At 37.4% G+C, this 14,750-nt stretch overlaps 1 protein-coding gene across 6 annotated transcripts in view; it reads right to left on the bottom strand.

Moving 5' to 3' along the window:
* The window catches only part of DLGAP1 (DLG associated protein 1), a 698,746-nt gene that overhangs the window by 213,099 nt on the left and 470,897 nt on the right, over nt 1–14,750 (bottom strand). The gene's annotated exons all lie outside the window — the stretch shown is intronic.

The raw sequence follows: 14,750 nt of genomic DNA, 5'->3' as shown, positions 1-14,750 counted from the left end.
TCTAATATATATCTACTTTTGCTTCAGGAATTCAAGATCTCCAGGATAGGGGAATAGGTTTAGTTGGGGCTAGTTTCCTTATTATATAATGCTATGTACAAATGCATTCACATATGAAAAAAATAAAATACCTTAGTGAAATTAGTATGTTTTCCATCCTTTTTTCTGTTGGTAATGGGAGAAGGGCTGTGGTGGAGGGGAACCTTTTAATACGGAATAAAGAAAAAGAAAAGATGGTAGAGGGGGAGGTGTCCATTAGAGATCAGAAGTCAAGAAACCAAACTGGAATAGTATCTAGTTGGGTTTCCCATTAATAATTTAGATCTGGACACAGCTAACACCATATTTAAGGGATGGAGTTTTGGTTCTTGCTCAGCACTATTTATAGTGTATACAGTTTTGTGTTAATGTATAGGAAGACGGGGCATTTTACACTTTTTTTGCAGGGCAGTTGTGATAACCAGTAAAATAATTTCCTTTTCTATTTTAGCTATTTCGTCGGTTCTAGGACTATAAGCACATATGAACAAGGAAAAATTCAGCCCATTCCCTTAGCATTCCTCAAATGTATCCAAGAGCAGTCCATTGTACTGCTCATGTTGGGAGTAAAAATCATTCAGAAACAAAATTGAAATTAACACAGCCTCACAGTTAGGACTTGCTGACATCCTGAATGAAAAGTAGGATACCTACCCAGAACTTATATGCAAGGCAAGCACAATAAAATTTGTTTCTAGTCACTCAGAACATAGCTGTTATCTGCAGTATTAGATTAAAGAGTACATCTAGATATTCTGAGGAACAGGCATCTCATAAATTTTTCTCCACTTTTTTGACTTTACTATTCAGGTTTACCCTATTCAGGTTTACCTAAATTAACTACTACAGTAAATTTAAAAAGAACTATGTAAACGCAGCACTGAGGCTGATATTTTAACTGAACAAAAACCAGGGCATTTAAAGGTACAATGCCCATGCATAATTCAGCCAAGTGGAACACTCATAATTTTTGAAAAAATAAACGCACTGTCGAATTTAATGCTGTAGTACAGTGCCGCAATATAAATGAGCTATAGTTCCTAGGGGATCTATAACTTTGAATTTTTGAGTTGTGTTGTTAATAATGTTGTAGTGTGCATACAGTGCCTTCTAGTGCAGACTTTCAAAGTGATTTAGATACTATTAAACAAGTTGGAGCTGGTTGCAATACATTTTTCACAAGGCTTTATATTCACACATGCAATTTATAGCCTCAAATAGGCATACACAAAAAATGTAGTTATTGGTGTAGTTTTTGGTATATGACACTATGTATGTATGTGTGTGCATGTGACTGTGCACTTACGTTTGTGGGCATATCCTTCATTAATTCCCTACTCAGAAGTCAGTGGTCTGAACTCTGTTTGCTCAGTGAAGCAGGCTCATTTAGTGCAAATGAACAAATGAACTTTGTAACATCCATTTTGTTATTTCAATCATTTTCATTCAGAATAAGAATTGAGGTGTTAAGGAAGAACTCAGGGATACAGAAGTCCAAAGGCATCAAAAAGTCAATTGGTCACTCTTAATTTGAAGAGGTCCAAAATCCTGGAAGCTGAAGCTCCAGAAATAGGGAAATAAATTAAATAATCCAGAAAAATGTGAAATTTCATATTACACTGAGGTTGTGAGTGGAAGGTCTATATCTGTCAAAAAGAAGAGGACTGGTTAGGAAAATCCCATATTATTTAAGTAATAACTCAGAATTCAACATTATAAATAGAATTCTAATTTAAGTCTATAGCATCTGAGAAGTCAGGATGTTGCATGTGCTATTACAATTTCAATGAATGAGGAAGTACAAAGAAAATTTCATGGAAACAATTAATTAAAAAATGGTAGTACTAGGTCCAACATTTTGTCTGTGGAGAATGTTTACATACTTTGCTTAAATTGCTTGCTGAAGTCTATGCTTAAGTCAGTTTTGCTTTAAAGGGATCTTTTAATTTTGTAAGACAATATTATTTAAAAAAAAATGTATGTCTGATTCCTCACTAGCTTACTTCAATTTTATGATGGTAACTCCATTGATTTCAACATTTACACCATATTAAAACTATACAACACATAGTTTATATTTGCATTTATTTTTAACAGTATTTCTGTAAAAGCATCTACCAAAAGTTCACAAATTCCTTTCCAAATATTTTATTAAGCCACATGACCCTGCTATATACTCTTTGGTATTATCTTCATTGTCATTATTAGTCACATTTGATTGTTGGGGAAACAGGTAGAGAGCATATTAGGTCAGTTTTTCCAAACATAACAGGGCAGCACTGTGCAATGGACAGCAGCTTTGCATGGGGCAGTGTTGGCTGCTGGCAGAAGTAGCATGACCAGCCACCGGCTGTGATATTTTTATGCTACAACTTCAGTTACATTGCTGTTTTAATGGGTGCCTAATATGGATACATCTAGCATGGCGTGGTGGAATGGATACAGAACCCAGGAGTCTTCCTGATTTAAAATCTTCTGTAAGCTCTTCGACAAGCTCCCATGACATGGCAGAACACTATTTTCAAAACTCAACAACTTCATACATATTTCTGTACTTGACATTATACATCTTTGGAATAATAAGCAGCAATTTTGTGTATACATTTTTTTCAAAATAATGCTGAGTCATTTGGGGTTTTTTTATTGCCTTTACTAGGTTCCTAAAGCATCTTTGGTCAAAATTAGAGCCGTCATCTGCTATCACAGCAAAATGTTTCAGATTGAAAAGAAATAATATACTGAGTCCCTAGTCTAAAACGAAGAGTTGGTAAAATAAAACTGACCATAATATTCTCCAGGGCCTAACTAATTCCATTCCACGATATGCTGTCATATTTTACTGTGCTATGAATTCAACGGGACTGAGAAAATGTTGGGGAATAATGCCAGTGTAAGTCTTCAGCTTTTTGGCTTGGGAGGTTTGCAGAAATTTTCCCACAGGCTCTTGCTACATTTGAACGGCCAGTGTTGTACCTTACAAAATCACAGTCAATGCTGCATGCAAGCACACCTAGATAGTAGCTCCTGCCTTTGAAGACTCATAGCAGTGAGACCTGCTGAGACATAGCTGAGAGAGTAGGCAACTTTATTTTTGTTTAAGGTTTTTAAGTTAATCATAACCAGGAATCCTGGTTTTCTCTGATTTAAAAAAATCCTCAATTTTTGGATTAAAAAAGTAACCCAAATCCACATTTTCCATGGTTAAAATGAAACACAATTTATATATAGATATGTATATAGGGGTGTTTCATTTTAATCATGAAAAAATGTAGATTTTAGGTTATGTTTTTTCATTTGAAAATTGGGGTTTTTTTAAAACCAGAGAAATCCAGGATCCTTGATCATAACATCCATTTTCCTCAATGATATACTTTTGCCAGCATTACAAATGCTACTCTGCAGAATGACTAAAACAAAATAATCCTGTATTCTACTGAATATTTTTACTCCCAGAGACAAGGAAGGGAAAGAGAACAGCAAAAAATAAAAACCAAATCTGTCTACGGTAATCACTGTCTTTAATAAAGTATCATTTTTATTATTGAGCTATTAAAATCACATACAAAATAAAGACATTTTTCTTTGCAAGTATTCTTTAAAATATTGAACGTGATTTTTAAAAGTGATTTTTTTTCTTCTTTATATAACTAATAATCATTAATGTACTTTAATTAAACACTTTGAAATAAGTAACATAAGACCTCACTGAGGCCTCTGAACTAGAAAAACTGCTGTGCAAAACACCTCGACTACAAACACACAACATTCCTTATAGCTATGAAACACAACGCTGATCGTGCTTCTCTTTCTTTCTGCTCAAATGCCTATGCTGTAAATAAAATAGACCATGCAAATAATATCTAGTTAATACCTAATGCCTTAACTGGATTCAGCCACATCTGCTGTATCAGTTACATGGCCTAATCTTGATCTAAATTTGCTTTGCTCTGAAAGTGAACAATTTATGATTAGGCAGTTTGCACTGACAAGCACATTTCATTTAGCATGCTTTTTGTATTTTATATATGTATACAGAAATCTGGATTTTTTTCCTAATATATATTTCTGGGTCGCCAAATAAACAAAAGTCAGACATATAGAAGTACTCAGTGCTACGTCATTCACCTTAAATTCATATACTGGATGAAACGTGAAACAAAGTTCACAATGTAAAGAAAAAAATTAGGATTTTATTTAGGCTTACAAGAAAACAACAAAGAAAATAAGGATCTTTTATTCCTTTTTCCCCCTAAAATTGTTATTAACTTACCTTATTGGATGAAATACCAAACAGACTGTCTTTATGGCAAATTAAGTTCATTATTCATCTCAAATTTGATTTGGTTTACTGCAGCTGAGAGCATTAAAGCTTTTCCCTGTGCTTTGCCAATGCAATGTGGATGACTATGGAAGTAAACACAAGGGCTGGAAGGGAGTGGTTGGGCATCACTCACAGCAGTATACTTGTAACTTTAGCTTTCTATTAGTATGCAAATACTTAATGAAATGAAATCACACAACTAAAGAACAATACTTAATGACTGCTCAGTGCAGATTTTCAAACCCATGCAATCTGGTTTCCTTAGCAGTTATTATGGCTGTTTTGCATGTTGTTAGAGAAATTTCAATTGCCATCTTCTGCTTTCTAGATCTATTCTTGGCAGTCATGAATATTGAATTACTTAGACCAATAAAAAAGAGTAGCTGTGCATCCTATCAACATACATGGTTTCAGAAGTCATTGAAGGAAGAAAGGAAGTCCTAAGCTTTAACAAATGCTGTAAATGCTACATTAAAAATATCCTTTAGCTGTTTTCAGAAAAGCAGATATTCAGGTTATTTCCATTAGGGTAAGTTTAAGATTTGAAATATCCCTGACAACATTTGCTTCACCTATGGGGATTTTAGCAATCAAGTTCTATTTTAAACTCAGTTCATTTGACTGAGGTATCTGCATGCATTTTCCATCTGGAAGAACTCATAAAAACAACAGTGAAACAGACCAAGGAGCTGTCCAGGGTGGCAAATTGCTCTTGAATTTTTATAATCTCCATTACAGCTGAACATCAAGGGCCAAATCCTATTTCATCTGATGTGCTGAAGTGGTGCATACATAGCTACATAACTGCAGTTTTTGCTACTTGCACATGCCTATTTGTATACCTCCTGGAAGAAAAACATAGGGGAGGACATATAGACCGACAGCCTAATAGTTGGGGCACTTGCCCAGGGAGCAGGATATATGCATTCTAGCCTCCCTCACCCAGATGTGTTTGAATCTACAATGTCTTCACACACTGTTTCAAATTCGTTGGAAAAAGAGATATGGGGAAACTTCCTGCCCCACTGGGAAAAGAGAAGTCTCAGGCTAGAATCAGTGCTCCAATCCCTTCTGGGGAACTGTCCATTTAGTTGACCCATGTACCTGCTGGCCTGTCTTCTTCCTTCTGGTGTCCAATGTCTCCCTCTCTTGGCTGCTCAGTGGACCCAGCTTCTAGACAAGGATTTAAACAACAGCTAGCCTTTGCTGGGAAGCATGAGATGCAAGTTCAAACTCTCTTTGGGTGAGTGGGGGTCTAGAAACTGGGTCTCTGATTCTCTGGGCAAGACCATTAACTACTAACATACTGGGTTAAAGTGTTAGGATGGCCTGACCCTGTCCCTCACCCACAGCCCATTAGCTTTGTTTTTTGTCAGACTAAAATTTTGAGACTTACCTGTCTTTCGCACATAACTGTATGATTCTATCCAAACCCACTCACCATGCTTGTTAGAGTAGTCTATGTAATGCTGAATTGCAAAGCATGTGCAAATCCCCCAAAATGCAATTATGGGGCTAGGTATTTGCCATTTGGGTACATAAACTAAAATAGTATTTAGCCCTCAGTTTTACAAGAACTGCAAATCTCCCTGCACTAACCTAGGGAAGGCTCCACTAGCAGCATGGATCCTTTGTTTAAAGCTACTAGCCAATAGACAGCCTGTATTTCTAAAGCACAGTATTTTCATTTATCAAGTAGTTCTGGATAACCTAAAGTACACTCAGCCTAAGACTTGTGTATTTGACCTACATGTCTGAAAGAGTCATAAGCTACCACTGCTGACTGGAACAGATAATGCACAATTAAGGGAAGGAATCCTTTTTTCCTCTTAGATACATAAATGTCTAACCAAGACTGAAAAAACCCCAACTTTGAATACATTTGTTTCAGCCTACTACTCAGTGCCACACCTTCCATTCTTAAACAAACATACAGAAAAGCTATAGACAAAGTCCAACTAAAATATCACCTAATTAAGCCAGTTTTTTGCATGTAGCATAATCTGCATTCAGGCTAGGACCCTTAACTGAAACCATAGTAGTGGCACTGATGGATGACATCTTCCTGTCAATGGATAGAGAGAAGACATTCATCCTCTTCTCCCTGACCTTTCTGCAGCATTCAGTGCTGCTGACCCATAAGATGCTGCTGCTTCAACCAAGAATGGTGGCAGACATCCAAAGTAGTAGAGTTCTTTCTCCAGGACCACTCTGAAGACAATGATGGGAACTGCACATTCATTACAAGATGCGCTGTTTGAGGAGTCTCACAGAGAGAAATTCTCTCTACTCTTTTGTGACATCAACATACAGTCATCTGTATAGTGAACTGATGAGACATGGATTCAAGTGCTGGTAATAGGAAGACAACATAACATATTTCTAGTTTTGCCTGTCTTTGACCACATAACTCTTCTACCTCCCCCAAACAGGATTCACTATTTGAATGAGATCTCAGCATGAATGAGGAATGGTTGGATAAAGCTGAATACAAATAAGGTAGAGTCAACAGAAGAGAGTATTTTGAAAAGTCTGAGGAATCTGTGGTTAAGTTGCTGTCTTCTTGAATACAAGTTTTACATTCATAATCAGTCAAACAGTAGTTTAGGATCTCTTGCTAATGATAAGCGTTCCATATCTACAATGGCAGGTGTTGCTTTCTATCATCCCTATTTGGCTAGCAGATTCAGTCCCATCCCGGTGCATGAACTAGTCTCTATTATTCACAAATGTGTCTTTTCTTGGTAGGATTATAGTAAAGCATATTCCTGGGAACAAAATCTTTCACCAACTAGAAGTGAACACTGCAATGTGTTTCCTTAGCAACCCAGGTTACTGCAAGTAAATCAAACTTGCTGCTTATCTCTATATTAATTTCCCATAGAAATTCAATTAAAGTTCAGTCTTCATTCCAATCTTCCATTCCCTCCATAGGCTGGGCCCCAATTATCTGAAAGGCTGTCTAAGTACCTGGATAAAGACATACCGAACTCTCTACACTAAGGTGGAAGTTCATTTGTATAGCAGACAGAACTTTCTCAGTGGCCAGTATAAGACAGTGGAATGAATTCCCCTAGGAATGAAATACTATCACAAACCTTGCCATTTTCTGCACCACAGGCAAAGCGTGTGTCTGACTTTGCCTTCTCTCAAGTAAATACATGATAACCTGTATATTTAAAAACAAACAAATGACTAATTTCCTTATCAAAACAAAGCAAACGATTTCACATCCTTTTCCTCCTGAGAGATTAAAAAAGGTGAAAGACACACACTTTTGCCACCTAATGGACTAGTGGGAGATGCTCAGTGGGCATGTCTACACAAGACACTAGCAGCAAAGTAGACTTATTCTACTGCCTGTTAGCACAGCAGGCAAAAACCATGCTAATGCACAGTAGAATTAGTCTACTGCATATTAGCATCACAAACAAAGTGTGCGCCAGCTGATTGTGGTGTATTAAGTTAGTACCTGTAATTACAGGTACTAAACTTAATGTGCCATAATCTCGGCACATTAATGAATGTGTGGAAGTACCCAGTTAATTCAATAATCAGCATGATAGTAAAATCTATGAAGAATATGATAAAAGACTGAGCCAGATATGCATATTTAGCTTAAACCAATCTGCCTTCACTGTAATAATGCACCTCAAATATTTGTAGAGTATTGTACATGTCTCCATTAGAAATGTTGTGGAGTTTATACTTATGCTGAGCTTCTACCCTGGGTCCAAACTGTCCTTTGTGTTAGGACTGCTTTGATCAGGATTTTTGTGGATGAAGACTAGAGTCCTAAACAGAAAATTTTCATGTGACAGATAAGACTGAAGCTATAGTCATAAAAGACCTGTCATCATGATAGCATCATCCACAAGCATGAGGCTCCTATCAGCTCAATGCACAGAGACCTCCAGCATAATGAAAGAGGGGCAGCCTGTGAAGGCACTGGGACACAGAAAAGACAGAGGTATTCAGGAAGGTGGAAGCTGGCAACTTGTTACCTCCAGAAAACAAAGAGCACTCCTCTTTTCAACTTGTGGCTGCCCAGCTGAAGAACTGGTATACCTACTGGCCCAAGAGGTCTGCTGCCTTCCAGGAACTTCTATCTGAGATGACATGGAAAGGATACTTGGACCCATCCAGCTCTCTGAATACTATGCCATACTGCTCATCCATATGGACAATAATGATACTGCAGATTAAAAGTGACTACATGGCTTTGGCTACAAGTGTGACCAGGACAGGGGCCCCAAGTAGTACTCTCATTGAGCTTTCCAGTCAAGGGTAAAGCAGGAGCAGCTGCATCCTGGGGATCAACATATGGCTGCATAGATGGTGTTGTCCAGCAGGGCTTTGACTTCTGCAAACATGGAGTGGTGTTCCAAGAATTTGGACTGCTGGGAAGAGATGCGTCCACCTGATGGAGAAGGAAGAATATCTTTGCATACAGGCTTGCTAACCTAGTGAGGAGGACTTTAAACAAGGTTCCCTTGGGGGTTGGAGATGAGTGTCCAGAAGCATGTAAAGAGCCTGGGGTTCTGGATAAAAACTTACTGAAGGGAACTAAGCAGAACCATTAGCAGTGTCTCAGGAAGAAAAAGGGACAAGCAATTAGATACTTAAACATCTATATACTTATACAAGAAGCATGGGAAATTGGGAGATAAACAGGAAGAACTGGATGTTCTAGTATAATCAAGGAATTAGGAAGCAACTGAGATTATAGAGATGTGATAGGATAATCCACATGACTAGAATACCATCATGGACAGGTGTAATTTGTTCAGGAATGATAGCCTCGGGAAAAAAGGTATAGGTTTTGCCCTATGTATATAAAGGAGATGAACATGTATTTTGTGGTGTGGTATAAACTGGAAGGTAGGCCCATTGAAAGCCTCTTTGTAAAAGGTAAGAGGGGAGAGCATCAGGGGGGCATCATGGTAGGCATCTGCTATAGTCCTGCAAGCCACAAGGAAGAGGTGGATGGCCCCATCTTTAAACAACTGACAGGAGCTTTCAAATAGCAGAGCTGGTTCTTATGAGGGATTTTAACCTCATGGCTCCTGACCCTCCGTGTGCTTCCTTGCTGGTTCTCTGGTTTTGAATCCTGACTCCAATTCCAGCTTCTGATTCTTGAAGGATCCTTGGCAACCTGATTCTTGTTTTCTGCTCTTGATTCTGGTTTGACCTCTGGCTTTGACTTTTGGTTTCTGATCCTGGTTAACCCTCAGCTTATCCTGTCTCTGGTTCTCGCTTTTGACCCTGGTCTGTCTTTTTCCATACTCGCTCCCAGTTCCAGTTCTAGTTGCATGCCCCTCCTTCCCCTGGTTCCTGGGAAAACAACCTGGACTGTACCCGTGCTTCAGGTACCTAACCACTAGGCCAGAGTGCCCATGACCCAGTCCCTAACTGACAAATGCAAAGTGTTGCATTTGGGATGAAATAATGGCATGCACAAATACAGACTTGAGAACAACTGGCTAGGATGCACTACTACAGAGGAGTTATCATAGACCATAAGCTGAATAAGACCCAACAGTGTGCTCTTGCTGCAAAATAGACTGGATTGTATTTACAGGGGTGTCACTTGCAAATCAAGATAAGTGATTCTTCCAATCTATTCAGCACTGGTGAGGCCTCGTTTGGAGCACTGGTTACAGTTTTGGGTCCCACACTTCAAGATCGTGGACAAATTCAAATGAGTCTAGCGGAGAGCAACACAAATGATTATAGGCCAGTAAAGCCTGACTTATAATGAAAGACTGAAACTATTTACTCTGGGGAAGAGAAGACTGAGGGAGGAATTTGGTAATGGTCTTCAAATACCTGAAGGATGACTTTAACGAGGATGGAGACAGACTTTTTCTGTGGCTGTAAGGGACAAGACTAGGAGCAATGAACTCAAGCTGCAGCAAAGGAAATTTAGATTGGACATTAGGAGGGACTTCTGACTATAAGGGTAGTCACACATTGGAACAGGCCTCCAAGAGAAGCTGTTAAATCTCCTTCCTTGGAAACTTTCAAGATCAGAATGGACATAAATCCCTGGTTTAGTCAGGGGTGACCCTGGCTAGGGCAGAAGGTTGAACTAGATGACCTCATGAAGTTCCTTCCAGTCTTCTTTCCTATAATCCTAAGATCTAGTTGTATGGCTCCCCTCACTGTAGTATCTGAGCACCTAAGATGGGGCAGCTACATCAATGACCGGTCTTTATTAACTATATGAGAAAATGCTGTTTATTATAGTCAAGAGTTCAGAAAGGTCATTCTCACCAACATCAGTATTTGATATGATTACAAGGTTTTAGTGTACGTTAAAGAACAGGTTGAGAGGGGATGGAAGGCTAACTAGAAATGTTTTGCTACATGTATGGGTTATTTTAATAGAATGATTTTCCATCATGCAATAAAGATATCTTGGATACATACAGAATGAAGCTGACTGCCTAGGATGTAGTTCTGCTTGAATTATTCACTCTAAATATATTTGTTCCAAACTTAGCTTTTTTTTTGCCTTTTGTTAATTGTTTACAAACCTGTCTATAGCTCTCTGAATCCACACATTATTCAAAAACATTTGCCAGTTTGGAGGAGCAATTTTTAACTGTTGAAAAATTATTAGAGATGAATTATATGCTTTTGATATGAAATATTAAACAATCAGTTGTGCCTAAATATACCTTCCTAAATATATCTTCCTCAAAATATCTCAGTTTCTACAATGACTTGCAAATTCCAACATTTCATTAAACTTTGGGGATTCACAAATATTTTCAAAAGCACCTGGACAGTGCCCAAATTTTTTGCCTGTGATATCTTTTACCGAATCCATTGTATAGTTCAAAGAGCTGTTGGTCAAGTGCCCAGTCAAAGGAAGGGTACTTGATGCCTGAAAGATTGTCCAACACCTATCTCAATAAAAGGTAGTTCAGTAAAGAATATCATTCTTGCCTCTCAGACATTTCCTGGACCATCATGACTCCAACAACACTCCAACCGTACTACAATATTTTTGAATCGTATAGTCCCAACATTAGTACCAAATGTAGTGCTTTACTTGGAAACATATTTAAAAATATTTTTCCTCTCCATCATGTCTCTAGCTTTACTAGGGAACAGGAAATAGAGTTCAGAAAAAAATAATAATGGAAGGTCTCTCTATTTTACAAAACTGATCAGCAAACTGCAATTGAAATGGAATATTTGCCAGTCAGTGGATTCACTTCTTATTTATAGTGGCATGAGTAAAGAATCAAGTAGGCTGGAAGTAAGTATTAATGGGGTATAAAATGTACCTTGCATATGTAGGCAAGACAAGGAGATATTGAATAAATTAACTTGGATATGGTATTCATTTCATTGTGAAAGTCATGTAAACAAAGTTGACAAAAAAGAACAAGTCAAGAATGCCTGCAAATGCAGATGGGAGTATACAGGTAAATCCAGCAAAATGTAATTTAAACACATTACTAGGCCAAAAGAACAAACAATGTACTAGATAATTGATTATAACACATTAATAAATAATATGATAGATCACAATACAGATTAGCACCTGGATTTTCTTTAAAATTACGTGATGCTCTTGACTTGGCCATGCAAAAAAATCAGGCAAGAATAGAAGTCAAGGAATATCTAATGAATATCTAAAGAATCAAGTATAGTAACCAGTCTTAAGAAAAAAAAATAGGAGTTATTGAAGAAGAGTGTCTTTACACTTATAGAGATTATGGACATTGCAGCCAGTCTCCAACAAAACCTAAACCAGGAGATAAAGCATGGGATCTGGGACAAATCATATCCCTTCTCTGGCAGCTCCAAATCAAAATAAACCAGGAAATATGGACTGATTCAAGACTTTTGGCTTATAGGTGTTTTTTTTTTGTTTTCCCTGTTTCCTGCAGATGGACTGCTGGGCAAACTGTAGCATGCTGAGCACAGACTTCCTCACTTACTTCACACTTTCCCTTTCAGACGTGGCAACGTTCCACTGCTGAATCTTCTCCAAACAGCAGTTGCCAGCAATAAAGGATCTACAATTTCTGCTTCCCTGTACTCTGCGTTTCATCCGCATTTCTTCTGAGCTGTAATTAAGGCCCTTAAGTAAACTTATTTCCCCAACTCTGAGTATACTGGTGGTTGCAGAGCCATCCAGTGGCTCATGAGAAAACATAACTGATACCAAAAAAAAAAGAAATGTGAAAAAAATCTATGTAAATTTTCTTTCACTCTACAGATGTGCCAAGGCCTAGTGGAATACAGTAATTAGGGAGAACATCAAGCAGCAAATACATGATTAGAGATGAACTGTGCACTGCAATAACTCTGATGCATGAATGATTATAGTTTCATAGAAATTGAGGGTGGTGTAAAGCTATGAATACATTTAGAATATCTGTCAGGGAAGGACTCCCTGTTATGTTACTGTTTCCATTAATGTGTCTAGTTTTAGATATTACAATGGACATATACCATGTTCAGTTTGGCAAAAACAGTGTTCAGTGCCTAACAGATTTCACTTTCAAGAAATAGGAAACTATCTTGAATGAATCAAGAGCCATCCTCACTATCTCCCCACCTGTCTCTGATTGAAAATTAGACTATTCCTAAAGTTGAAACAAACCTGAACATTTTCTTGACTTAAAGAAATTTACCAGCTCACTCACCGTCTTTCTTCCACCAACATAAATACAGTCACTTTTCAGAGAAACAATCAGATAATTCTAATTTGTCCTGATCTTGCAGATGAGATTTTTAATCTACACAAATTCACATGGAAGCAAGCCTTGGGGTATGATTTCCTTTTCTGTACTGTTGCAGAGGATTACTGAGTACAGAAAATTCCTAACAATCTACTGATCTTAGCCTATGTCAGCCACAGAATATTGTGAGATTTAAAGACCCAAGTGCCACAAGAGTTAAAGATGAATTTTGGGTTCTACTACTGTAAAACTGATGAGGTAAGAAGCATCCAAACACATAAAATATCATTACAATTGGGAACATTACTAGAGAAAATTTCTTTGTAACTCATCACTGGCAAATAAGACGTAAGGGAGGAGGCACAAAGTATATCATATGAGAAAAAATAGTAAGAAAAGAGATTTATCAGCCCTCCTCCTAAAACAGGGAATTTGTGGCTACTGTTAAAAAGAGTTTGGATATAGGAAGGGTACTGCTTGGCACTTCTGCCACTGCAGCTCAAATAAGTGGACTTCCCTACAGGGATTATCTGTTAGCATTAGAAAACACTGTATGACAGGTGAGCAACTCTGCCCTGAATCAAAACTCCAAAACTTGAGAAAATAGCATCTCTAACTTCTCTAATTTTAGTAGACACCAACTGGGGACCATACTAAAGTTAACAAAGTGAGATTACTCTTGTTTGTTATTTCCATTTCTAAATTCTTAGAAGTCATCCAGATACTCTGGTGAAAAGGCCATTAGAATAAGCAGGCAGGTCCCAACAGAATTTCAGCCATGACCTATTTCAGACTCAGCCATTCAGCTTCAGAGAAAGAACTTGTATTTAATATTTAATATCTGCACACAACATTTATTTAATAAAATATTTTCAATATTAATATCACAAGAAAGGGTTGCATAAAACAATAGGCTCTTCTAAGGATTGCATAGTTCATTTGCTGGGTCATCAACAGCAGTTTAAATTACAAGTGATCAGAGCATCTAGTAATTTGGTTAGTGATTTAAAATGAACAAGCAAAAAACAAAGAAGCATCCCCTTATTCAAAGTCATTATCAGAGTAGTCCAAAAGTGTCATGAATTTGCAGTTAACTAGCTTGAATTTCAATTATTACATTTCAAATTGTCCTAACAACACAGGAAACCAGGCTTTCTATGACAGGATTAGAAGTTCATCAGGAAAATTAAAGCCAGCTGAACTATATCTACATCCTATTGAGAAAGGGATACTGATTATTTTAAATATTTAGGTTGAAACAGCGCCAAAAGGGCCACAATTAGTGTCAGGGTCCATTAGGCTTCACACTTTTCATATACCAGGGAAGATAATGATAATACCTATGCACTAAACTGTTTATAGTCTAAGAAAGTAAGGAATATACAAAGGGAAAGTGATACATGAAAGGAATCAACATTTTCATGATGTTTTTACAAGCACTATATATATGTGTGTGTGTGCATGTGTGATCTTGTTATATTATTAACAGAGAAAAATAGACTTCAGTTATTCCAGTGTCACACTTTAAACTAGCCCTCATTAACTGTCTCATAACATTCTCAATGTTAATTAAAGCCTGATTAAGGTTTTCCTTTGTTTTTTAACAACTTAGAAACAGTCATATTCCACTAAATATTTTTAAAACCATCCACATAATTGGCAGGGGTTGTGGAGGAAAACAAACA

Source organism: Crocodylus siamensis, chromosome 3, assembly GCF_052110815.1.
Source record: "Crocodylus siamensis isolate JL-2025a chromosome 3, ASM5211081v1, whole genome shotgun sequence".
Lineage (NCBI taxonomy): Eukaryota > Metazoa > Chordata > Crocodylia > Crocodylidae > Crocodylus > Crocodylus siamensis.
Note: the sequence above shows the minus strand (reverse complement) of the source record. Positions and strands in the feature narration are given on the sequence as shown.